General features: G+C 40.6%; 1 protein-coding gene and 1 long non-coding RNA gene across 6 annotated transcripts in view; one reads left to right on the top strand and one right to left on the bottom strand.

Moving 5' to 3' along the window:
- The window catches only part of PDE5A (phosphodiesterase 5A), a 104,544-nt gene extending 101,806 nt beyond the window's left edge, over positions 1 to 2,738 (bottom strand). For all 4 annotated transcript variants that reach the window (XM_038136760.1, XM_038136764.1, XM_038136759.1 and 1 more), the window contains exon 1: positions 2,114 to 2,738. The gene's annotated coding sequence lies outside the window, so the exon portion shown is untranslated. The remainder of the gene's footprint in view (positions 1 to 2,113) is intronic.
- Positions 2 to 22,813, top strand: LOC119700966. 2 transcript variants are annotated; one of them, XR_005256950.1, is made up of 4 exons: positions 2 to 224; positions 1,844 to 1,949; positions 10,391 to 10,533; positions 22,380 to 22,813. It is a non-coding gene; the product is annotated as an uncharacterized LOC119700966 (long non-coding RNA). The 2 variants fall into 2 exon arrangements; XR_005256949.1 differs by lacking the exon at positions 2 to 224 and having other exon boundaries at positions 305 to 1,949.
- Positions 22,814 to 24,196: the final 1,383 nt, after the last annotated feature.

The following is a 24,196-nucleotide window of genomic DNA, read 5'->3' as shown; positions in this document are numbered from 1 at the left end:
GTACAACAGCAACTTAAAATCAAGAGCAAGTGCTAAAAGATAACTTTTGTGGCTGATAATTGTCAGACTACCCATACTTGTTTTCCATAGTTTCACAGGAATGGCTTCCTAAGGATTAGTTAAGGCTACCTGACTAGTTTATTTTTTTTTCCTTCTAGAACTTCATGAACCTATGGGATGGATGTCAAGAATGAAAGCCAAGTTGCTGTTAGCTGTATCTTAAGGTAAGCTGTTAAAGACACACCTTTTGAGTTTATTTCAATTTGTAAAAAAGCATTGATGTGCATTATACCCTGAGTAACTTGCAAGTGAGTATGGAACAATGGCAGGTCCTTAATTTCTATACCAATGGTTTCAGACTGGACCTAGAGGTCAAATTAGATAATTAAATCCAGGTAATCTTATAAAGATGTGCAATTCTTCCTCTTCAAAACCCTTGTGTTTTCATGCAACAAATTTGCCCAATATGCCACCATTGCTTCCTGCAAAGCAGAACTGAGAGATCTGTGAAGAAAGCTGTTAAATATTCCCTTAGGATTTAGGCGCTGATGATCAGTGCAGCAGCAAGCAGGCAGATGTTAACACACCTCAGTTGGCAGGAAGATTCAATTTTTAAAAGACTGTGTGTTCCAAATAACTGTGGCAGATGTACAGTGAAGCCCACAGAGCTGTGGGAGCTCATCACTAATACCGAGGGTCTTGGATCTTCCTGACAGATAACAGCTTGCTGTAAGCAGCTGTCTCCAGAGGCTTGCTGTTATTTGGAAACAGCACATTTCAGTGCCTCTTTTCTTGACAATACCTGGGATTAATTTAGTCTACTGTTGTCTAAAGATCCCTCTCTGTGGACAGAGATCTATCTTGAAGGAAATGGCTACCGAGACCCAAATTGAGTGATGAAGAATTGTGATTGCCAAATTTGTTTACATAGATAGGCTTTTTAGCTGAGACTTTCACTGTGTGGTTTGACACTAAAAAAGTCATTCCTGGATTGGAGCATTGGGAAACAGTATAAGGGAGTAAAAATTGTTGTACAGAACTAGAAAACAACTCTTTTAACTATATCCATCATTTAAAATAGAAAAAAAAACCAAAACAAAAAATATTAAGTGAATTGCATTTTCTCAAGTCTGGCTAAGGAACAAAGCATTTCTTGCTGGATTTGTGAATGTGTTCAGTACTGTACAAACAAAAGAAATGTTCTTTTCCCTTAATACTTCTATAAACCTACGTTCTGCCACTTTAATCTACCAGTGACAATAATGCAGCATTTTATTTCCTGATTTGTTGTGACTGTTAAACCTATGGGCTTAGATAATTTTGTTAAAATACAATTAAAATTTAACAACTTGCCTAGTTATCCTCCTAGTCAAATTTGTCCTCATTTGAAATGGCTCTTTTCTAATTTTGACTTATTAAATTCCGTGAGAAAGATCAAAGGTGCCCTCCTGCTCCTTATTACAGAGGATCAATGGATCAGATACTTCAAGGTTTGATAAAATCTCTCAGTGAATTCAGCTGTATGCAGTAATTATTATGTTATTAGGCCATTTTGCAGTAAGAGTTAAACTCCCAATCCTTTTGTAAATAGCATCAATACATGCTAAACAAGTACCTCTTTCCTGAGGAACATGGTCCTGTTCTTGTTTCAAATTTGAAAATGTACCATGTCCTTTTCAGTTGCTAAGCTGTGTGATTTACGAACTGCTCTCGATGGATTGTATTGGCATCCCATCAGGACTGCATTCTAGCCTTCCTCCCTAAAATACAGGCAGTTCTAAGAAAGCAGCACTATTCTTGTGAAAACAGCATTTATATATTTCTCTTGCATGTTTATCCTCAGCATCATCTTACTGGGAACATGCTTAACCTGCCAAAAGCTCTTCTGAACTCTGCCTGCCAACCATTCCAAAGTCCAAATTTCTCATGCAAATGCCATATGACCTCAGGTAGGTAGAGAACTCCAGGTTCTCTGAGCACGTTATCTGCAACCAACTTTACCGTTTTCTGAGCCTCTTGGCTGCTGCACTGTTCAAAGCACTGTTTACTTATTGCCCTTGTCATCTAGTTAGACTGCATAGCTTTGATCCAGGCAGTTTGCTTTCAGTCTTACCTCAGGATTCACAACCTCATCGTGCTGAGAAGTCTGACCCAGGTGCCTTATCCTGAAAACCTGGGGCTTTTTATTTGTTTGATTAACTCCCATGGCTTGCAAGCGATCCAGCTTTTGTTCAGCCGCTCTTCTGAAGGCTGGTGCATGGCTCTGCACGGCTTGGGCTTCCCTTAATCAACATATGGACTATAATATATTGCTTGTTTTGAGTCTGATGTCATGGGAAAAGTGTTGCTTCAGTCAGTATGGAAACTTGCCCAGATACCTTCGCGTTGTTTCTTCCTTGACTGTAGTATCTGCTTGAAACTTTTCACTTGCCTTCTAATGGTTATTCCTGCTCATCCACAGGCTGTTTCCAGTCCAAATATAGTGCTACTTGATTGAAAAAATCCAAGAAGCAGTTCTCTTTTTGGCACATGTTTAACAATCCCAGCTAAATCCCTTCTGAAATGCCATGGTCCGGTTTGTCATAGAAGGTCACAGGTTTGCTGAGGCTGTCCCTCCGGACATTTCAGCGACTCCTGTGTCTGCCCAGCTACAAAAACTCGGCTGAAATCTGGAATGTTTTTCAAACCCTTTCTTCCCCTCCCTCCGAAGTGGCTGTGAGGAAGCGGTGACCGAGGGTATCCTTGTGAAACTCCTACTGACCCTCAATATGGAATGTGCAGCCAGTTCAGGGCTGCTTCGGGGTCCTGTGTTTGGGGTTTGTTTTTTGTACTGAGGGAGCCCTTCAGATGGTTTGGAAATGACTTTAAAAGAACGGCTAAAGTAATTTTATTTGCTTGTCTGCATAACTAAAGGATATTAGTCAGGGCAAACAAATGCAACTTCAGTGATATTAATAGAGCTGAGTTGGAACAACTGGAGAATAAGCCCTTAAATTCTAGGGAAATTATTATTGTGCAGGCTGATTTTCAAAGGCTCTAATGCTGTCTAATAATGTTAGGAGTCTCTAATACCCAACTAATTCCTAATTAGCATTTCCTTCCCTGTTATGCTTTTTTGTTTATGTCATAGTTTTGCTGTAAGAAAACAAAAACTCTGTTCAAGATAAACCTGCTCTGAGCTGTGCCTACTGTCATGTAGTACCTGCCCAGGACAAGAGGCTCAGCAGTCTCAGGGCTTGCACACTACTGTTGAAACACTCTGAAAATCAAAATGTGTTTCTGCTTTGTAAATACCAACCGGGATTTTTCTGTAACTTCTAACATGGCTGATTAGGAATGGATTTTCCTAGGGACAAAGATACCGTTCTAACTTGGGGGTTGTCTCACTGCCAGATTTCAAGCTCCTCTTATAAATCACTATGGCTCTTTAGAAAACAGATGAAAAATATGAATGTAGGCAAAACCACCCTGCACTAAGTTTGTTCCAAAAATGGCTGAACTATTTTCTACCAAACTTAATTAAAAAAAAAAAAAGAAAATTACTGAGTCAAAGAAGAAGAAATTTCAACCTAGATATTGAAGTTTGGCATTATAACTTTTCACACATTATGGAGTTAAGGCTTTCTTCATGCCATCTGATTAACCACTCCAATTTTTTATCTGCATTAGAAACTTTATACAATAATATAAGGAACAGCAAGCCTGGAGATCTTTGGTTGGTTTTATCTGGATTTGGAGGATCTTCTGAATACTATCAAAACAGTGAAAAGGGTCCAAGATCCCAGCTTTTCTCAGGCAGTACTCATCAGAGAGGGCAAGTGTGTAACTCCACCAAAATAAAGAAATGCTTAAATTATTAAAATAATGCATATTTTATTGCCTAAAGTACTTAGGATTTGTGCTGTGTGGGGAAGCGGGTTAGAAAACAAATAGAGAGACCTTGTAGAGGTCAGTCTGTCCTGGACACCCTTAAAATGCAATGCAGAAGATAGCAAAATGAGTCCACCTACAAACAGACTGGAAATAAACAACTACTTGAATGCAATTTTCCTTTTACCCAGAAGCTAGCACAGTGCTTTTTGTTACCTTGTCTAACCTATTGCATTTCCAGGCTATCTATCAACACAGCTTCAGCTCTCCCCTTGCATAATATGATGAGAGAGAATCCAGGAGGCAGGCAGAGAATGTACAGACCATTGTGACACCTTTGCAACATTAAATGGCTTTGGCCCTTGGAAAGACTTCTTGGCAGTGACAAATGAGCACGTATTCTGATACTTTATGTCCTGAGATTTCTTCTTAGTTACTGTTCTCTATGAAAACAATGTTTTTAAAATAGTGGAGATGATATCCAGGATATTTTTGCTATTTATAATTCCCATTGTTGCAGCTCTCTGGGGATGATTAGGTCGGATGACTTCAGTGGTGCAATAGCTATTGATATAAATAAGTTTCCACAAGATTTCCTTGTGACTTCAGAACAAATTAACCAGGAAGAAAAACATTTCTGAAGGAGTTTAGTTACCTAGCCATTTTCTGAAAACCACACTAGGCACTGCTCTGCATACAGAAGAGATAAAAACCTTTAAAAGCTAATCTTTGAGTGCTTAGGATTTTCATTTAAAAAATCAATTACTAAACACCTAGGTCCCATTTTCAGGAGTCTTGGGCTCCTCAGTCTCTCAAGTATTTCTGACTATTGTGTTTTCTGAGAAATTTAGAGGAAAGGAAGAAATGCTCACTGAGTAAAGGAAAAATAAGCTGTACTCATCAGTGATCAGACACAGGGTATAGTTCCATGAGTTGCTAGGGAAATCTGGCCCAGGGACAGATAATTATCCAAAACTCTCTGCTTGAAGCATACCTAAAGGTTTGCTGTTGGAAATGGTCTTTCCTTTGAGAATTCCAGTGTTTCCTGGTTTCAGGCAGGAAAGGAATAGTGGAATAAGTGCTGCTCACTCTATTTTGGTACTTCTGATCCCTGAAGAAGAGAGGTAGAGACAGACATAGTGTGTGCTGAAAAGAAATGAACAAAGTTCTAGTTGCTCTTTCATCTGAGTCTGTTTCATTCTATGTTTTGCTTGCAATTTTAAATCATGTTTTTCTGGACTAATGATGACAAAGAACCAAAGATTTCAGATCTAAATAGTGAAAGGTGAGCCTGCTGATCATTCTTTCCCTTTCTGAGTTCATGTACCCAAATGCTCCGACATTGTGTGCCAGTGCATGTATGTGTGTACAAATGCAATTGGATAGCCTCCTTAGCTTACCTGTGAAAAATGGAAATTTTAGACCTATTTGCTAATTGATTGAGAGACCTTGGATGAAGAATCTGTCCCTACAATTTGATTATTTAATCAGAAGAGACTGCCTTAAGTCAGCAACAGAAAATGCTGAAATCTTTGAGGGGCTCTCACTCTTTACAGTTTTCAGTTATTTAATTCACAACAGAAGCTGCTTCCTGTCCATAACAGGTCTACAGAGGGAATCCTATGAAGATCTGCTTGATTTATTGAAAAGACAGATACTATATGGAAGTAAAGTACTCAAAGTTTTCTTTGAAGTAACTGCAGCTCTTTCCTTTAGCAGGATGAAGCTATTTTATGCCAATGAAATATGCTACTTTATGTCAATTTTATGCCAATGTAATGCTCACCATGCCATGGCATGTCATTTGTTCCATGGAATCACAAGTGTTGCTCAGCTCAGCAGTGCTCCATGCGCCTAGAAACTTCCCTCTCTGAGTGACAGCCCTGTTTTTCTTGGAGAATATTTGAGAAGTGTTACAGAGCCATCTAAAATTGGAAACCTCCAGAGAAAGAGCAAATCCCTTGGTCAAGGAAATATGAATATATTTGAAATTTAGTAAAACCTCAGAGACTTGCTGAAGTCACCTAATCAGTCAGCAGGGCTTCAGAGTGGGAACAAGGCTGGCACCGTGCACTCCCTGGTGCCAAGTTACTACAGTCCTTCCCTGTCATGGTAAAATTTATGTGTTGCTTAAGGTAAATGAACTGCAGTGAACCTTTCTGGGAAAAAGGAAAAAAAATTCTTAATTCACTTGCATAATGAAAATGTAGAGGATTAACATGTTTTTACAGTGAAATTAGTACATTGTTGTGCTGAATTGCACCACAGCCACATTAATGCAGATGGTGGTGAGCAGTAACAAATGCTCTGGAAAGTGTAGGAAATGCAATTGTAGGATCACATGCAGCAATCTACCCATAGGGGAATGTTTCCCTTAATTAGAGACTTTATAATTTGGAATTATAGACTTGCATCTTTTCAAGGCACTTTTCTTATTTCCAGTTTAATCTAGATGACATTGTTAGCCTTGATATAAACTCTGAGAGATGCAATCATCTCTGGGGGAGAGAGGGAAGCTTCACTTTGTGAGATATTATACATACTAAAATATAATCCTTGGGCAAAGTGATTGTAATACAAGCAGCTCACAAAAGTTAAAGATATCCTGTGTAATATTCCGAAAGGAGCAATTTGATCAAATCTACTTTGCATCTACTGCAAACTGAAAAGCTGCTTTAGTTCTGGCCTAGTTTTCTAACCAGAAGTTCCTCCCCGATGTTTCTACAGACCCAGATAAAGAAGCACGTGCCTAAAAAAAGAGTTTATCAGTATTAATTTTCAGTTCTACTCATTCCACCAGTAAATGTGTAAGTGCAGTGTTGTTTCCTCTGTTCTTCAGTCTTCAGTCTGCAGGCTTTGGGTGAGTTGGAGCATTTACTGTCCATATAAAACATGGGGCTGAGGCTCTTTCAGAATTGGGTTGGTGTAATGAGCTCAGAAGCTCTGCATTTCCACCTCTCTATAACGTGCATTAATATGGGTATCTTTACCAACTGAGAAGGTTCTCAGGGGAATATACAATAAATAAGCATGATTCTCCTTTTCTCTTTTGTCACAAAATCCTTTACTTACTCTACCCACAGCTATTTTGAGTGTTTCTTAAAATATCTTCTCATTGAAGTCACTGGTTAATGCCAATGATTATTATACATTGGGTTTTTTAAAATGAGTTTTTACTCAGATTTCTATGAGATGAGTAAGCTCTTAAGCAGCTCCTCTGCCAGGACTTGTTAAACAAAATCATTTTTGCCCATCAAACCAGGTATTGGATGAGGGGATAATACACTTGTTACTCACCTGATGCCATAAGGTGCTGCTGTGAGCTAAATCTCTCCAGCAGATCCATAAAATCACGAGGAGAGACTTGGCCAGTGGATTTTGTTCCTAGTCAAGTGTCATACTTTAGCATATTTGACTAGCATTGGAAGTAAAGGTGGTATTATTCAAAAGGGATGCTGTCTGAAAATACCAGGGAGAAATTCTGTTGCTTCCTCAGGTATTTTTTGAGCAAGCTGATGAGCTGAGGCACTACCAAGTCGGTTCTTTGCTGCAGAGAGCTGCCCCTGAGGAAGCTGCCATCTGGCAGAGTGGCATGTTCCTGCCTCCTTTCTCTGTGCTGCTGCTGCTCCCTGGTGTGTGGGAGAGGTCATGGTAGAAATCCTGAATTTATGATACATGTTAGATTCCATTTTGCTCATGTTTGCTCTAAGTAGACGGTGATAATGACAGCGAAAATTAATATGAATTTGCTCTCATCTCTATCCGTGGAGCTTAGAGAATTTTTTGGTCCTCTGTGTGAAATTTTGTACAGACTTAAGAGACTTGTTCTGTGAAACCATCTTAGTTACTAAAAAAACCTGACTTTTCAAAGACAAATCAGAAGTTAACTAGTCTCTGCTGCCTCACTTGATCTGAATTTACTGCTTCCAAAAGATAAACTCTTCTACTTACTGCTATTCTCTGCAGCAGGAGAGCAATGGATTTGCTCAAATTAAGTTAATTTGCAACACTAAAATCTAATCAAAATAAATATAGTAGAAGAAAGAATTAAGAAAAAAAACTTTCTGCTCTAGCGCCAACAAACTTTCTCTCACTTCCATGTCCTGCTTTGTGACACAAGTTTTGATCAGAGATAACTGTCAAATAAAATAAAATAAAATAAAAATTAAAAGAGAATCAGCAAGTTATTCAACCTCTTGGAAGAACAAAAAGCTTTGAAGAGATGTTTGAATTGCAAATAGCCGCCTTTGCTGATGCATTCGGGGTGCTGCCAGGCTTGAATTGCAGATGGCCCCTGCTTGAAACCTGATCGAGTTACAGCTTTACCACCAGCAGATGGTGAGCAGGACAGGGCCGGCCTCCTTTGCAGGGCTCTGTCCTCTGCACTGCCCTGGCCGTGGGCTGGGAGAAGCAGGGTCACCCTGGGGGAACACGGCAGGCACCGTGTGTGGGCACTGGCACCTGGAGAGGAATCCCAGCAGGCTGGTGGTGGAATGCCTGTGTGCTGCTCTTGGAGGGCTCGGGAAGGCTGCTCCAAAAATTACCCCTGAACCAGAGTGCTCTCTGGCTATGAAAGAAAGATCATTCTGAAGGGTAAACTGTCTTTTGCCACATGTGCCCCCTTAGTCCCATCACTTCAAATGATGGTGAACAACACATTTCTCCACAGCGCTTGTAACGTACCTGCACTGATGCGTCCTCTCCTTGCTTCCAGTAAGCAATTTTATTGTAAATTAGCATGTAAATTAATTGATGACAAAGCCCCTTGTAGTGTCTTTTCTATGAGCCATTTATGCTGTGGGGTGTGGGTTTGGCTTTCGGGCTTCTAGGAGACCTTATTAAAGATATCACTAAGATATCACAAACAAGGGAACAGCTTCCATGCTTTGATATTTATATTGGCTCCTGACACACCTCAGATAATGAGGTTTCTCTGCATCAGTTTACATCATAAATTGTCAGGTAATTTAGCACACAAAGAAAATGTGCAAAGGAACAGCTGTAATCTCTCGGGCTTCTGTGACAGACTAAACCAGCAATACAGCCACAGTAGAGGCTTTGTGCCACTCTGTGGGGATGGATGAAGAGATGAGGGTAGGAGGGAGTTCCATTTACTGAGGTTTCCACAGAGCATATAAAAACCTCATCACCCTGTTGAGAAATGCAGGCCCTGGGCATTTCTGCTGGTATCTCTCCACACTGCTGGGATCAAAAGGTGTGGGCAGGGGGGGATTAATGGATTAATGACCTGCTGTCCAGTTGCCTTTGAGACTGTATTTACCTTCAAACATAGGTGAATCTCCGTGGACATGAGAACATTAATTATCCTCAGCACTTATATTTCCTTGGAATAGCTAGAAAAATAGTTTCTCTAAAATAATGCTCATCATAGGCCTGAGTTTGCCTCTTCTCTTGTTTAACAGAGAATAGCTATGGCCTGTTGCCTTGCATAAGAAACCAGCTGAATTCAGATGTGGTTTTTTTTTCATGGCTTCCTCTCCTGCTCATGCTGCAGACTTCTCCTGCTCAAAGGAGCTGGCGCATCATTGCATTTTTGCAAGAGTTATGGGTTCCTTCTGAAGGCATAAATCAGAAAGTCATAATAAAACACAACAACCCCAGCAGCTGACATGTTTTAGAAGCAGCTGAAGATGAAAACCTTTCAAACTTGTTGCTCTCCTCAAACAGCTTGTGTTCAATCTGTTCCATACAAACACAGTAGGAATTGACCTTTCCATGTGTTACTATAGGACAAACACCACTCTGTGGATGTGGATGGTTTACGTTGTGGAATGCTCCACTCGTACATATTTGAAATATTAATCTTTAGACCCCAGTGCAAACAGTAAATTACTTTTGTACTGCATTCCTTTCTGCAGTATGACACCTTTGGAAGCTCATTTGTGAATGAATTTTTTATTTTCTTAGACATTTTTTCCTCCTTTTAAGAGTTTATTAGTTTGTAATACCTAAATTATGGATTTTGTAATACCTAAAAATGGATTTTATAGAAGCTTTTCAAAATATTAGAAAATATTTGGAAAAGAAATTATCCATCATTCAAATGTGTGCAAGTGCTTTAGGTTTCAGTGAGGTAATGAATCATCTGCAGCTATTTATGAAAAATTTTACTGTATCTTTTAATGCCAAGCTTACAAACAGTGGCCTTGGAACATTATGATACAACCTCAAGTTATCTGCTGCCCTACTTTGATTCCCATGGTGGTATCTTTCAAGAGTTCTCTTGGCTGAAAAAAGAAAAAAGGCTTTGATATATGACTAAATGCCTTAAGGCACAGAAGCAGGGAGCTTCTGTCCTTGCATAAATGAGGAATGACAGCAGCAGACAGGAGGAGAACACTTCAGGATGAGCTGCTGGAAATCTCTAGATGTATCCTTATTTTCATGATTGGTTAATGAAGCAGTGGGATTGGGATTCAAGGTGGATCCCTGTCCAGGCAAATTCTAGAAGTGAGTAACTGTGGTGTTGTCATGAATCACATAAAATTCTTTTGTTTAGGTGCTTCAATGAAAGTTCTTGGGTATGAGGCTCTTCTCAAAACGTGGCCCTAAGTCACTGCAGTTCTGAAGAAAGATTGACTCAGACATCACTCACTCTGGTCAGAACCTGCCACTGCATATCTGGGAGCAATCTGAACATAGGTAACTTCATAAAAATGCCTCTTACAGGTTAAATGCAATAACAAGTTGGTAGTTTTTGGCACAAGGCAGAGACCTGTGATAACCTCTGTGACCTCTCTGGAAATTATGAAGCAGGTAGAGAGTGGTCCCTCTAAATGCTTTATCTTTTATGCTCAAGAACAACCTCAGCATTCACTTCCTTAATCTTAATGTTCCAAATACTTAAATATGACAGAAAACAACTAGAGTTACACTCTTGATAAATTGCCACTGTGACCTTCACCATGCCCTGGAGTGTCTGTTTCATGTGATATCATCTAAGGCTTTGTGTCATGATTTGTCATTTGTGCAGCTGCCAGATGCTCACAAGTCTGTTGACTCTGAAATTTGATGATAAAAGCACTGTGGGAATTTAATAATGAGTCTTGGTTTGTTGGTTGATCTTGATCTTGACATCCACAATCTGAACTACTTTTAATATGCTGCTATTTAGCAGATCCTAAGCAAAAGGTGAGGACGCCCCAAAGTAATTATTGCAATGGCTAACCCATTCCTAAATGCCATGTAAAAACCTGAATGACCAAGTTAAATTTCCACATGTAAGCACAGTGTGCAAGAATTAATTATTATTTTTGGTTAGGAAACCATAGTAAACTGACATTCACTTTTGTAGGTGCCCTTTTAATAATTTCAGTGCACCAGTAACCTAATGCTTGGAAGAAAATACTACCTCAGCAGTACCTCTGTAATTAAGATTTCACCTCCTAGAGTCAGGCTGCCTTCATGGAGTGTGCTGTCATGGTGCTGGACACGGCCTTGTGATACCTGATACTGTTGTTTCAATGCAATAGGCAACTTCAAATTCAGCTGGAGCAGTGCAAATGATAATATTATGACCTGACAATGTTATTCTTTTAGTGGATGGTTTGTACCTCTAACAAGGAAAGTTTTATGAAATTTGTATTGGCTTCATTTACACAAAGCGTACCCGTTTAGTGGTTCACTTTGACATAACTTTTCTATTTTTTTATTACTGCTTGGTGCATGGGAACAGAATGGTTTCAAATTTTTTTCTTTATTTTTCTTGCCTTTGTCTTTAAAATGCTCCAAAGGATCTCTGTGTACAATGTGGTTTCAAACAGAAAAATATATTAATTTTGAACAGGCATTTTGTTTTAGTAAGTATCCCTTTCAGGATTCTTGTGTCTTTATTGGTATGAATGGCACAGCTTCAAAGGATAAAGATAAATACTTCATTCTTAGCATTGAAAACAACCTACTGTCAGCAGAAAAGCTTTTTGAACTGGTTGGAGCATTGATCTGAGAAGTTATTAATTTCTGACATCTCTTAGGCTCTTTCTTTTCAGCCAAAATAAATGGCACCGTCCTGTCCTGAGCAGGGGGTTTGGGGCTGGGGTGCCCTGGCAGTGGGTGCAGCTCTGTGCCAGGGCCCAGCCTCATGCAGAGTCACCTGGGGCACCCACAGCTGCCTCTCTGTGGGGTCAGTGCCTCCTGCCTGGGGTCACTTACAAATTCCTGGCATCTGCTACAGGGGCCTGACTTCTCATTTATGAGCTTAGGCACTCAGGTCTGCAAATTTTGACTTGCGCTTTTTCAGTAGCAGGAGTGCACACAAGGGACACACAGCAGCCTTTTGTTCTGAACAATCTTTTTCTGAAAGTGAGATCTAGGTAGAAATTTGGCCTGTAGAGATGACACCCATTTTATTTAAATGCTTTTTACGTTGTTGTTTTTTTATAATATTCCCATTTTTCTCAGATTAGGCTAGGATGCCAAAATCAATCTCTGATCTATGTGCCCATCATACTTTCCCCTGAGTAGGAAGATTTTGCCAGGAATATTGTATGGGGCACACAAGAGATTTAAGCTTGTGGCAGTCATGCAGTCCCAACAGGGACACTGTAGGAAGAAAGCAATGGATCTGCGTGAGTGACCGCTGTGCCCCTGTGGGGAAGGGACTCTTCCCAGTGCTCCTCTGATCCTAAGGCAAAGCCCAGACTTCTCCACTTGGTTTATCTCACTGCAAGTCCAGCAAGGGTGTTGTGAGTCCAGCACGACTGGCAGGGAAACTGCTTTATGCAAAGACTTCAGGGACGGGCTTGTGCTCCCGAATTCTCCAGTATTCCAGAAACACAGACCTTATCTTAAGGATGCTGGTTTGTGCTGTTTGCTGCTGTGACACTTCCCAGCAGAAGCACTAGGAATGCTGTATGAGTGGAGGTAACATTAAGAGGTATTTGTGTGGTGTCAGTTGGCCATGGAGGGGCAGGGAAAAAGCAAGCCTGGCATTTGATTTTCCTGCTGGTTTCCTCCCTCTTTTCCATTGGCTCCATGCCTCTGCATGAGGGCAAGGAGGAACTGCCCAGCACTGTGTGAGCTGTGAAGCATCAACAAAAGCTGTATGGATAGGTGTTTGGAAATAGGCTACAAAATTAATATTTACATGTTGGGAAAGCTTTTAAACATTTTCTTTCTGTCCAGCTCAAATCCCAACTCCTTGAGCAGATTCCACATAAGACCATTCTTGAAATCAAGTTCCTACGTGAGATTTGACATTGAGAAGACATGATGACAGTTTGTCCAAGTTAATGGACTTGAAATCTGTTTTCCTCTGGGAAATGTTTGATATTATTCCTTATGTTCAAATGACTTGACAGATCACAGAAGTGATCTAAAGTTATGTTCTTTTCTTGTGAGGAAATAGCAAAGACAAAATGTTCACTGGGTTTATCCTTAGGATCCTTACTGGACTCCAAAGACTTCCACAGATGAGGGGATAAGAAAAACAGCCGTGGAAATTTAAAGTTCAGGCTCCTCAATAAGAAAAAACAGAAGTCTTCAGTTCATTACTTTGCAGATTCTTAATCCTTAGCAATAATTTTTTTGGATATTTCAAAATAACTTCCATCATAATGTAGCAGCTTCCCATTTGGAGAGCTTACAAATCTGAAATATAATAGTTTTTTTTATTTTACTTGAACTAAAACAATGATAAAAATAAGTAGGTTAATATTGCTGGTTTAAACAGTGAATGCCTAAACAGACCCCTTGAAAAATGGTTTTTACAAAGCTAAAGTACTTCTATAGGTGAAACAGAAGTGAAAAAAAATAATTAGCATGAAACGTATTTTTATACCTCCACTGAATCTTCATTTTCCATATTTTTGGTGCTGGCTGGAACCCAAATACAAGTATTCCTTTCCTATGTGGAATGTTTTCAGCAGCTCCGAAGACAACACACTCAGGTCTCACCCCAAAAGCTGCATTTCCTGCAAGTTGGTTCTTTCTCTCCTAGCCCAGCTTTTCTTTTAATCTGAAATAATTTTCGGTTGCATTGCCAAGAATTAAATGAACCCCTGTGAAATAGAGCTTGAAACATGTTTCAGGTTTCCTTTCTTCCTTGAATAAAGAAATAGGAGGTTGTGAAGTATCCTTTAACCATGCATCAGCCGAGTTATTTTTCAGTTAAAAATGTAATAAATGGCACCTTTCTTTGCATTTTTCATTATTGAGGGAGTGTAAGGTAGTTTATTTGTAGACAAATACATAGTAGAGACAAAGAGAATTTTCAATTACTTACTAGGTATTCTGTATGTATCATATCTGAGCAGTGACCTGAGGAAAAGGTCACTTAAAACAGCCATGGTCTTTCACAACAAAATATTTAATTGGAAGGGTCTAGGACAGAGTCCTTGGTCATATCCAAACTAAGAGGGTAATAAAAAATATCTTCAGCTAGAAAACAGATGTTTCAACACAATTCTGTGTCATAGAAACTTTTGAAAGAGTTTGTTTTAATTCCTTGTGGAAACAAAAGCAGATTTTGAAGCCTTGAATGCAACCACAAGATGGATTTGTCCTTGGGTGGCTCTGCACTCCAGCCAGACGCCAGGCATTGCTGTGCCCCAGCCCAGCTTTCCCTGCCCATCCTGTTGGACTGGGCTTGTTCTGGCAACCAGTGCTCCCCACAGCCCAGGGAGGAGGGACAGGCTTGTGCTTCCTGTAGATAGATGCTGGGGAGCTGCTCTCCTTTCATCTCCAAAGCTGAGTTTTCCAGGCCGTGAAAGAGGGATGATAAGGAAAGGAAAGGTATCCACTGAAGAGATGGACAGATGGGTCCTGTGAAAAACAGGGGAACCAAAGGCAGAGGAGATTGGGAGTAGCAGTGCAAATTGTCTGTGAAAGGGTACGACTATGGTGCACAGTGGAAATAACCCATAAAACACAGGTGCAGACGGCTGTGTGTCCCCTCCTGGCGGAGACCCTGCCTCAGCCCTGACCCGTTCTCCCTCATGGAGCTCATTGTTTGGAGACCCTGACATGTGTAGGCAGCAAAACCCAACATATGGCTTGGCTAGGTGAACATCAGCTCAGGCAGGTCCTTTGAGTTGACCAGATAAAGACTTGTTCCTGCAAGCAACCCTGCTGGGCCCCAAACATGGTCACTTCCAAAGTCTTTGATCCACTCCACTTCCAAAGTCTTTGATCTTTTTCTCCTTTCCTATTCCTTTTTCTTTTCACCTATTTATTCTCTTTTAATTTGTCCACCTACTTTAACGCCCTTGTTTTTTCTTCCATGTTTCCACACTCTTTCTCCTCCTGTGCTTTCCATATGCTTTCTTTCCTGCTCCATTTTTCCCCAACATTCTTCCCTCAAGCCATGACAGCTTTTAGTTACACTGAGAAATGACATATTGTGAAGGTGCTCTATTTTCCAACCCCTTCCCATACTCAGTCTGAGCTGGGAGCAAAATGTTCCTGGTGTGCTGCCAGCTGAACCTCTCACAGTGCTACAAAGCTGGCTCCCTCCCATGCATGTACTCCAGGGATGCACTCCCGCAGCACAGGCGGCTGTCGGCTGCTTCCTACGTGGCTGGCCCTCTCTTCCTTTCCAGCACAGGACCCAGCAACTATAAATCAAACTATTTACACAAACCATCCTTAGAGCCCAGAGTTGAAATTCTGTTTATCAAAACATGCCTCTTTCTGGAGAAAATGGCAAAAGTCTTAGTCGTACCAAAACATATGTGTTATTGTCTTCTCTCTATCATGGAAGTTGGATGTGTTTGAGACAGCAGCATCATTGCTGTGTTCTCTCTTCCGGATAGGTTGGGATGAGGTTTCCCCGTATTTGTATTTTCTTTCAACTTGAGGATTATATGGGGATCTAATATCATCTCCTCATGTTAACCAGGCAAAGCCAGAGTGTCTTCCTTACAACATAATAAGAAAATACTTTGTTCCACTGCAACTTTTGGCCTCTTTTTGGTTAGCAGCTGTTCACATCTTTTAGGATCATCGGCTTGCAATGGGACATTTATTTGCAAAGAAAAGCAGATGCCATCTATTACCTCAACCATCATAAAAATTACTTAAGCCTTTTAGTGTCATTTCCAATTAAAGCATTTGAAAAATATATTTGTTCTCTCTTAAGTGCATTCTGAAATTGTGGAACTACTCCTGCTTCCAGCATTAGTCTGCAAACAGAAAAAAATCGTAATATTCTTTGAGGGGGAAGGTAGGGTAGAAACAGGAAACAGAACAGGATGCAAACTCTTTGCTCATATGAATGCTAATTTATAGCTTTAAATCATAAGATACTGGCCCAGTTTCTGCTCTTAAAATTAGACTCCCTTTAATATAAAGAGGCAGAGAGATAAAATGATTCACGGTGTTTGTCAGCACAGGGGAAGGCACAAAGCTCAAGGAGGAGTGTTATATAACATGTCCCATAAACACTTCTGCATTTATAGTACTTTATTAGTAAATCTTCCTCCTTTTGCTGAGATTGCAGGCCTGGAGATCTATTCCTTATATAGTGGATAAGCAGTGCTTTACCTCTGCTGTACAGTCAGGGCTTAGGGTCTCCCAGTGTCCAGTTCTTGGCTATAATCTCAGAGAAGAGAATTCACTATCCAGAAGAGTCGAGTCCCACATCTTCACTGAACTTGCTGTCACAAAAGCAGCTTTGTCTTTGGTGTTCAGATACTTTGGGAAGAGTTTGACCATTTATCTTTGAGTAAAACAACATACTAACAGTAAACACCTCACCTCTGGCTTTTTAAAATTGAGTTTATTTCTTCAAGTGTGTTGTTTCTAGATATATGGTAAGATAAAAGAGCATGCAAGCTAGTGTGAAGGAGAATTAATCTCTTCCAGGCCAAGCTTTGAACAGCCCTGGTGTGTCTGGGCAGGACCTGGAAGAAGATTCTTTTCCCATGAGGAATCTGTTCTAACAAGACCATCTTTTCAGCTCACATGGGACCCTAAAAGCTGAACTGGAAAGGGTTACTGGCAGTGCTGCCCAGAGATAAAGAGTCCATTACTCCCTGTCACAGCATCAGAGCAAGATACGTCTTCATTGTCAATGTGCCAGTTAGAAGTCCTTGTTTTAGCACAAACTCCACAAAAGTAGAGTGTTCTAGCTAAAGAACTGCACTGCAGGCAGTGGTGGCTGAGGCAGAGAATCCTTGATTCGTCCCCAGCCACTCACAGCTGGATTTGCAGAAATACCTTCACACATGCAGCAAAATCCTCTAGGACTCATCTGTCCGGATCCATCACTGAGTGATGCCCATGTCCTACTCTTTCCTTAGGGATTTATTCTTGTGGTTCCTAGAGCTGTTGGCACCTGTGGCCCTTACTGGCCTGGCTACATGCTCTGTGCTGCCTGTAGCCACATCTCAATTGTGAGCATATGGTACTTACTCCCTGTTACTCCTTTGAATTATGCCTTCACAAGCTTCTGCCTGCATCCTCACAGCCATGTGCTGGCTCTCACACGGCTGCTTGCAGTTCCTAAGGAATTCTGTGCAGTTTTAATTGTCCATTTTCTCTCAGAAAATTCAGACCAGAGGACACAAATATATATAAAGCAAGAGAATTTTAATTTGCTCACGTTTCTAATCTGCCTGTAATAATTTGCTCTCAAACAGAGACAACAGTCCATGGGACTGGGCTCAGACTTGAAATTTGGTTGCTGGGAAGAGATGGAGGAAGAAGCTGGATCTGGGTCTTATGAGCCTGTAACTCCTGTGTGAAAAGCACAGGAGGTGAACCAGGTCTCCCTGCACCAGCCCCAAGGGATCTGGATTATATCATAGTGGGTGAATGATCATGGGCATCTTGTCTGTCAGGCACAGTCTTCCCAACTTTTGCCACGGGTGACATGAATGTCAGCACCATGCTGTCCTACCGAGAGGCGCAGCTTCAAGATAGAGCATTGATTTTGAGGCCCTGATAATAAAAGATAAAAAAAAACCTAAGTAACTGGAAGGCATTCCACTTCTGTTCTGTAAGCTCCTTGGTCCAAAGACCCTGCAGAAATGTCAGTTATTGTTTGGTATTATTCTTGGGAGGACATGTGGACAAAATCCTCTCAAACAGGAAGTTCTTTCATAGCTATCTTCAGAGCAACTCTAATCACATTACATTTTCTGGCTCTTCAAAGATCCCAGATGCCTCTCAGTTCATGTTTAATGTCTGGATCTGTTTGTTATGTTGATGGTAATTCACCTGCAGAGCATAATTATGGGAAGTTCTAGAGCTGGTGATAAAGTGCACAGAATTGGTCACCACAGGAGGTTTTTCCTCAGTGAACCCTTGAGTCATTCAGAGAAGAGGAGACCTTTTCTGGGAAAACAGAACTCTTTTGACAGTGCCTTTTTTGTTGCAAAGATTTCTTAAGTTGGTGCAGTAACACTTGGTAAGTGAAGATGCGTTTCTAGGGCTGTTCCTTCCATTCTTCCTTGGTCCCTTTTTGAATTTTCAGTCCCACTGTGAAAGCCAAGGATCATTTTCATGCTTGCCAGGCTTCTGTGGAAGGCTGTTCCTTCTCTTGTTCTGCCTCCACGAGAATTGAGAGTCATTTTCATCTGTGTCAGTGAGAAAGTGTTTCAAAATCTCAAGTAACAGTCTTGCTGTGCTGCTGTGCAGGCAGAGCACAGACAATAAAGCCATATTAAGCTGTAATCCAGTCTTAATGAGATTGGGGAAAAAATAATAGAGGAGCAACTATGAGACAGTACAACAAATATTTTCCTCCTGTTTGCAATAAATTTGTTCATTACAGGCTGGGATTTCACTGCCCACCAGTGGAGATGGGATCTTTGTGTCCAACTGTCATGTTGTTCGTGGCATCACCTGTGTTGCATACACTTAATTTAACACAAAACACAGCACCCATTGCCTTGTAAATTCTCTCCCAAGAAACTGCTTAACTCAGATTTCAGTGAAATCAAGAGAGTAAGTTTCTCAAAAGTAACATGTTTAAAACGACCAAAACGAAAAAGGAAAGCTCCCAAGGAATTATGACTATCCCCATAAGTAATAGCTTTTGAAGAGTGAATAATTTCCTAGGTGAGTAATATATGTGGGAATATTTTTGCTTAAAGATTTAATCTTAGGCTTTTTTTTTCTTTTTCTTTTATTTTTAAAAAAATTTTTGGTTAGTCCTAATGAAAATGCTACTATTAAGTAAGCGTAACTTAAAAAGTTCATTTTTACAGAATTAGCATGGGCCTCCTGTTATGTTGGAAAGAACACGGGTTCAGCTGACATTAAGTTTTGGGCTAAAGGCCACGTTTCTATTTTAGCTGTGCTTTAATTGCTCCCTATTACATTGGTGTTATATAAACTAAGATTTAGCATGGTTCTATTTTTTATCCCCTTTTACAGTCAGCATAATAAAGACCCAGCATTTGATGACAGAAAGTAACAAAATACACACACAGTCAGAACATGTGGCCAAAGCTGCTATTTCAGCTCAAAATGCACTTCTGGAAGGAAGGGGAACTCTCTCCAGTCAATTCCAGTGTGAAATCTCTATGAAGACCTCTGATACCACAAACACAAAAATAAAAGAAGCTACTGGTGTTTTTTAGGTACAAAAGTGTGCTGGCTTGCAAATAGACTGATCTTCTCATGCTTCATGAATAAACTTTCTGCTACAGATACCATGTTTAATTTCTGCTCAACACTAGCATTAGAACTGCAAGCATCAAATGAATTGCTAACAAAGCAAAACTTTTATATTTGAACCACTGGTAATTATTTTTCTTAATATGTTCTGGGCATGTGTCTTCCAAAGGGTATGCTAAAGCAAGGAAAGAGATTTAGATGGATGTTAAATTTAAGAAACCAAATAAGCATCTAAAACTTATTAAAATGGGTTGAGCTCAGGGGAACAGTAACTTAAGCACTAGATTTTAATAGAATTTGGAAGGGATGAAAGAGAATATTTCACACCTTATGAGCAGCAGCCACAGAACCTATCAAGCATACAAACAACAAAACAGATATTTCTATTCAAAATTGATTAAAAAAAAGAATGTTTCCTGTTGCATGTATTTATGTGAGACACTCAGTGATCACTTGGGGAATAACGTGAAGAAAGGTTTTACTGGCAGATTGTGCAGTTTCCCAAAGGACTGTGAGGTGTCACAGGGAATATTAATGCCACTGCTGCAGTAAGGGTGAGATATGTTTGGAGAAGGCTGTTAAAGATGCACAGTTCTTGGTCAGGTTTCTTTGTATAATAAAACTTGTGTCATTAAAAGAGGGGCTGTGAGGAATTAGTTGAGCTGAAGAGATTGTGCCTAAGGTGAAAATAGACAATGGAAAAGTATCTCATAGGTAGAAGTAGAGTGAAACTGAGAAACAAGTTAGTAACAGCAACCAGTGGGGCTAAAGCATGGCTGTGTCTGCTTGCTGTAACCCATCTGGGCTCTTCTCAGGAACAAGTCTGTGATCACACGGGCCATATGTGCAGCAGCATCTCAGCTCAGCGAGCTGCTGGTTTGAACGACTCCTTTCCTTACAGTTACTGGGGTTAGCTGGAGCCAAAGTGGTATTAATTTTAATTAGGGTGAATGAAGAAAAAAATATTTCCAATTCTTCCGCTAAATCCCCCAAATTTCCCTTTCAGCTCCATATGGGAAACCTTACATTAATTTGCCAGAATTTAATTTTTAATTTCTGTTTGTAGAAAGAGAAGGCAGTGGAAGTGGCCCATATGTGCTGGCAGAAGTGTCCACACCTCAAAGGTAGATGTGATTATTCAGAAAGCAGCTTGTAGATGTGGTGTCTTGTAAACTGGAGAAGAGAATCAGCAACAGAAAAAAAACATTTGCCCAAGGGAGCACTTTCACAATGCAAATTCAGAAAAACAAACCTTTAAAGTGATGTCAGGAATTTGTGAGCTATTCATCATCTGAAGTATTTTTATTGGAACCATCTGGTGGGTAATCCATAATAATAATGATAACAATAATGAAACACCACTAAATCCAGGTGTCTTCACATCATTACAAACAGATAACAGGGTTGAATTCCAGCAGTGCCTTCCAGGTTTTGAAGTATCCATGAAGAAGTGACCTCTTTGAATTAAATGCTTATCTGGATCAAAATGCAATACTGGGGCCAGAACACATCCTGGACTATACAGGTCTGCACTGCAATGTAGTCTGCAGTTCTTAGGCCTCACTAGGATGTGGCAGGGATGTTTCCAGGCTTTTTCCTGTCTTGCACATCCACTTTTTCCACACAGAAATCAGGGTACAAAGGGAAGGAGAGGAAGGTGCCAGGGCTTGCCCTGCCAGGAGCTGGAAACAGCTGTGGTAAACCCCTGGAGCTGAGCTCCAGCCCCAGCCTCGGAATGGCACCTCTTCCGGCCCCACGTTCCTCCTGACACCAGAAGTAGAATCACATTGCAGCACTGCATTTGGTCAATCCATTACCCTGCACCTTGTTATCTCTACCCTGAATCCTGCAGATAACGTGTTTTCATTCAAGCTTATCCCCCAGAAAGGGAGCCAGTCTGGAGCTGAAGAGAACGAGAGATGGAGAAGCCATCATTTCCCATTTCTTCATATTAAAGTGTTTCTGAATAGACATTTCAAGATTTGGGAATGTAGTGTGTTTGAAGGTATTAATTTCCATCTCCTGTCTAAAAGGCTGTGAGGAATAAGTTTTCTTTGACAGGGAGATACTGAAACCTGAGTTAAAGCAATTAAACTAAGCACTATGAAAATACCCAAAGCCTTTCTACATTGGCTATATGGGGAATTTAGGAAGACTGTGAAAACACCTGAAATAAAAGCACCAGGGTATACACAAAGTAGGTCAGGTTCTTCCTTCTGCTGCAGATTTAAGAGCTTTCTCTTTTTTGATAAAACCTACCTGCCTAATTAGCTCTGCCTTGTCTCATAGCACCAACTCTTACATAAGGCAGTGCCTTGACAAAATTGGTTTAAAGAAAAAAAAAATAGCATGTGTTTTCCAGCATTTTTCAGCTACAACTTCAGTGTGCCAGATGCCAAGGTGGGAGATGCTGTTTTGAGAATTAACATTTTGACAATTATTTGATAATTTCGATAATTAACATTTGTTTGAAGCATACCTGCATCCGAGTGATTTCTTTCACTATTGGGTTTGTGTACTGACAGGAAGAAGCTTATTCTTACTATTAAAAAATAGGGTAAAATATGATGAATCTTTTACTTTTTCCATACGATACCTCAAAAATAATTTATAGTATAATTAATATGTGAATAGATAATTGGAACTAGCAAGACAGGTTTGTTATTCTGCTGACTGGTTTAGAAACAGGACCTGATTTTTATTCAGGAGCTCTTCCTAAGGAAGTCTCTTGGGTCAGAAACTCTCTCAGATGTGAGACAACAGCATCTGATACAGAAAGGCCTTGATCCCGCCAGGGGTTATGGAAAACTCTCAGGGAAGAATCAAGTCTTGCTGAGCACAGCCCAGAGGAGCAGCACAGTTGCTTTGGATTTCTGTGGTTTATTCCTGTTGAGGCATTCTCCTCATACCATACCCCTTTTTTCCAGGTGATGGAAAGCCCCTGCAGTCTCAGTCTGCCTGCTAATAGGTCACTGTTACAACTGGACAATGATGCTCCAAGCTGCTGGAACCAAACAACTGGGCTTTGCTTGCTGCAAGGCTCCCCACAGCTGTGCTCTGGGCAGTGCAGCCTGGAGCTACACAGATACTGATTCCCTTCTCACTTATTCCACCTCTTCTCAGGTTCTTGGCAAATTTGCCTCATCCTTCTAGCTTTTAGACAGTGCTGATAATAGATCACTGCAGGAACAGGATTCATTTATCCAAAACTCTTTAAAGACTGGAAAGGATGGACTTCAAAGGCAGGAAAATGGGACACAGTGCAGCTGAACAGGGGAGAAGGGAGGGCATTCAGATTAAATGAGCCCTTCCGTATGCAGGCAAAGAAATGGGTTTCTGTCTGCCTTTTCTAATGGTGGGCTATTATAGCAAGGACAAATATAAAATGGGATAGATATCACTGAATGGAAAGTTTAGAGCTGAGCTAGCAGAAAGGCCAGATCCACTGGGGAGTAGGGGGGGTGAGTGGGAATACATGGCTGGAATGTGTAACTCCTCTTGTGGCTAAGAGGTCTGGGTCTTCAGTACAAGTTCATGTGCTGAAAAAACCAAATTATTAGCTGTAAACCTGCCTCCTGCTACCTTCAACTGAAGTTCCCTTCCTCTTGTGCTGAAAGAGGGAGCAATTATCCCAGCATTTATCATTTTACTGACTATTTTATCTTCCCTCAGGCACCTTTCTCCCAGCTGGCAGGTCCAGTCTGTGTAACTGCTCCACAGATGGAAACTATTCCCTGTGTTTGATCTTCTTTCTCTGAATCTTTTCCAAGTCTGTCTTGGGGGAAGATGGGTGCAGGTATGGGATGGACAGATGGAAGAAAGATGACTGACCAAAGCTGGAGCATCCAAAATATGGGTGTGAGAGGCTACACTGTGGAATCAGTTTCTGCTTTCTTCTTTACCCTTCTCTAATAATTTTCAATTACCGTTCTGTTGTCTAAGCATTAAGCTGATATTTTTATCTATCTCGATTAATTCCAAAATCCCACTCCCAAGCTTAGTATTTCACCTTGAGCCCATCATTTCATAGAAAAATTTCTGAAACATTGCTGCACTTTTATTTACTGATTTTTGTCTGCTGTCTCACTGCCTTAGCACTCAGCCTTATAACATCTGCTGTGCCATGAGGAGAATCCTGCAACTACCTCCTCCCTTCCTGTGTTTCTGCTGTGGGTAGGGACACAGCCCCTTTCTTGGGATAAAGCTACAGGTGACCACTGACATCCCTCCTTCTCCATCTCTCTGGGTTTCCCTGCCGGGTATTTCCTGGCCAAATATCGACACTCTGTAGCTTCATCTTGACTGGGCAGTTGTCACTAATAATTGCAGGCAAAATCAAATATTCCAATCAGAACTTTCCCTACATAAATTAACAGGGAAAAAAGTGAGAGGATCTTTATAGCCCTATTGCACTGTCAGCACTCAGGGCCACACCTTCCTTCAGGGCTCAACCTTGCTACAAACCAGTGAAACTACTCTGCTGTGATTTTATATTAATTACTGCAGGTCACTTCTCACTTATGATATTTTAGTCCTTTTCTGTTTCCTGTCTCTGCTGAAACAACTGCTGCGTGTTGTTTGCCTAGTCTCCCAAACTGAACTTGCCAAAGGGTATTACGTAGTTCTGTCAGTAACCAGAGCCATAAAATAAAAATAATTAAATGCTTTATTTTTATTTTTTTAAGAGAGTAAAGATTATCATCCACCACCCACCACCATTGTATCAGATTCACTGAGGTTTAGG

This window comes from Motacilla alba, chromosome 4 (assembly GCF_015832195.1).
Source record: "Motacilla alba alba isolate MOTALB_02 chromosome 4, Motacilla_alba_V1.0_pri, whole genome shotgun sequence".
Lineage (NCBI taxonomy): Eukaryota > Metazoa > Chordata > Aves > Passeriformes > Motacillidae > Motacilla > Motacilla alba.
This window is presented reverse-complemented; position numbering and strand designations above follow the sequence as displayed.